The sequence below is a fragment of the Elephantulus edwardii genome, unplaced genomic scaffold, assembly GCF_000299155.1.
Source record: "Elephantulus edwardii isolate Elephantulus edwardi_28Jun2011 unplaced genomic scaffold, EleEdw1.0 scaffold00092, whole genome shotgun sequence".
NCBI classification, from domain to species: domain Eukaryota; kingdom Metazoa; phylum Chordata; class Mammalia; order Macroscelidea; family Macroscelididae; genus Elephantulus; species Elephantulus edwardii.
The window spans coordinates 5,453,573-5,456,376 of NW_006399842.1; the positions used below are offsets into that span (position 1 = coordinate 5,453,573).

At 43.5% G+C, this 2,804-nt stretch overlaps 1 pseudogene; it reads right to left on the bottom strand.

Annotated features, from left to right (window-relative positions):
• LOC102858365 overlaps positions 1-2,399 on the bottom strand; it is a 4,348-nt pseudogene extending 1,949 nt beyond the window's left edge.
• Positions 2,400-2,804: the final 405 nt, after the last annotated feature.

Consider the following 2,804-nt stretch of genomic DNA (forward strand, 5'->3'; position numbering starts at 1 on the left):
ATGCAATTGGCACAGGATAGAGCAGGGTTTAGGGCTATTGTACATAGGGTCGCTATAAGTCGCAAATGACTCAACGGCACATAACAACAACAACTCTAGTTTTCCTGGGATAATGAATTTTTCTAAGGCTTGATCCCTTCTGACAATATGCCCAAAGTATGTGAGATGAAGCTTCACCATCCTTCTCTCTAAGGAGCACCCAGTCTGTATATCCTCCAAGACAGATTATTTGTTCTTTTGAAAGTCCATGGGCTAGTCAATACTTTTATCCAACAACAAAATTCTATGGCATCAATTATTCTGTTATCCGTATTCATTGTGAAATTTTCAGATTCATAGGAAGCAAATGAAACACTATCCCACCCCAAGGCTTGGATTTGGTGCATTTGAGCTTTGAAATTGACATTCCTGTTCTGTAGCACTTTGGAAAGATCCTTGATAGCAGATGTTTTCAATGGAGCAGGACTTCTGATTTCTTTATTGCTGCTATCAAAGACTTTGATGGTTCTGCTCAAATACCTCTTCTTGGTCTATGCACAAGTTTTCAGGAGCATTATTAAATATTCTAGAATTCTTATTCTTCACAATGTTATCCATAACTTCGCATCATCCACCACTCAGTAAATCTGCTTTCTGCCAAAAGATATATGACATTGTCAGTGATAACCCTCATTATATATATATATATAAAACTCGTGAGTAAAGTAAGGACTCAGGAAGTAACAAAAAAAAATCCTGGTTGATTTTTCCCCCCCAGTCAAATAGTTTGGCACTGATGCTGAAGACTTTCTTTGAGATGTGTTTATGCAAGTCTCTTTCAAAAAGGTTCAAGTCTTCCTTCCTTGGCATGGTGGCAGAAGCTATGTTCTGTTTGGATGGATGGGAAAAGATTGTCTAGCTGTTGTACCAAATATGGCTCTAATTTGCTGCATGAGATCAGACAATCTACTTGCCTGTTCTGAGCCTTGGATTTCCCTTCCCCAAAATGCATGAAGTGGCTCCTCTGTTCAACTCTTGCATGAGCTCACCTACTCCACCCACACTGGCATCTTTGTCGTCTTCTAGCTCTGCAGGCTTTTTATAGCTCAAGTCCTGTATTCTTTTTCCAACCTAACCTACAGACTCTTCTATATGACTCATTTTTATTGCTTTTTCAGAAGTCTCTCTCAAAGAGAACTTCCAGTACTTTAGCTCTTCTTACTATTTCTTCCCATTGAGTGTTTTACTCTCCTTCCTAGCACTAACCACACTGCATTTACTTAATTATTTGGGGTAAAATGTTTATTGACTCTCTCCTTTATTAAACCCTAAAGCCAATGAGAATAGCTACCAAGTGATTGTTTCCCTCATTTTCTCCCTGCAGCTGTGTCCAGCATGAGCTAGATTCCCAACATTGATGAGTGAGAAAAATGAAGAGTGAATGGATGAACTCAAGTTGCTCCATCACTGACCATCCTAGGGTCTGTGTAGCATGTATTGTTTAAAAGATCACCCTTGATGTCTCTTATCCTTTAAAAAAACTGAAGAGGTCTTTGCCCAAGGTTAGGAACTGCCTCATAGTTGACCCTCCCTTGAGTTTCTGAAGCTGTAAGCAGCTTGAGGCTGTAAATAGCTTGGGAGGAGACTGTGCTTGTCTTTCTTTTATGTGGCACTGATAGATAGGAACTGGCAGAGAGACTTGACCTTTGAATTAGCAGTGTGATTCCCAGTGGACTAAGCCACTTCAGTTTCCCCTCCTCAGACACTTGGGAGTGGGTTTGTAAATTTCTCCCGGCCATACCCTCAAGTTCCTAAATCAACTTCAGGCCAGCAAGCCCTAAGAAAACAAATATTTTTAAACTCCGTCAAGGAATCAGGCTGTTGCTGTCTAAAGCCTCCTCACAGGGATGAGGGAAGAGGATCTCTATGACTATGGGGTGAGATTAAGGGGGGAAAAGGACTAGCTATTGTTAAAGAAAAGCTGGCCTCCCAGCAAACATGTACGGGTACACGCACTCACGTGACCACTAAGTGAGGGTTTGGGTTTTTGTTGTTGCTGGGGTTTTTTTTCCTTTCTTCCCAAGCAGCAGCAAAAGACAGTGAAAGAGAGCAAAAGCTGCATATTCTGTGGGGGATTTACAGAAGCATGAACAAAGTGTCCCCAAACCCAGTAAAAGATGTAAACAACGACAAGTCCCCGTGATGTGAAGCGCTGCTCCACTTGTCATCTTTAGCTAAAGTGCTGCGAGCGGAGGATGGGCTCGCCTGCGCTCTGACTGCTGCACTTCAATCTAACCTCCTCGGGGGATTATTCTAAAGAAGCCAGTGAAGCAGCATAATAATACCTCCTTGACTTTACTGCTCTTTTCCTCTGCGAGACACACGCCAGCACCCTCGTCCAGAGCCCTGGACGAGTTCATTTTTCAATTGACTGAGGGCAATGGGAAGGTAGAAAAGCCCCGCTGCCCTTCTGGCCCTCCCCTCTCTTTCCTGATTTAGAAGGCGGCCAGCACTGGAGGCAGCAGCAAAGCTTCAGCACTCAGTAGGGGTGGCGCTGCTCAAGCGCCTGGTGCCTCAGTACTCTGGCTTCCCAGCCTCTGGCAAATCACCTTGAAACAGCTAAATTTAAACCATTTTAGCTTCTCCACGTCTTCTTCCCACCCTAATCCCGCTCCAGTTCTACACCTCACTCCTGTGAGGAGGAGAGGGGAAAGCACATCTATATTTAAAGCGTGCTCCTTGACTATCCAACTCTGTTGTTATGTTCTAAGGACACAGGCGAGTTTTCAGAGGCGGAAAATGACAGGGGAGGAGATTGCCCATCT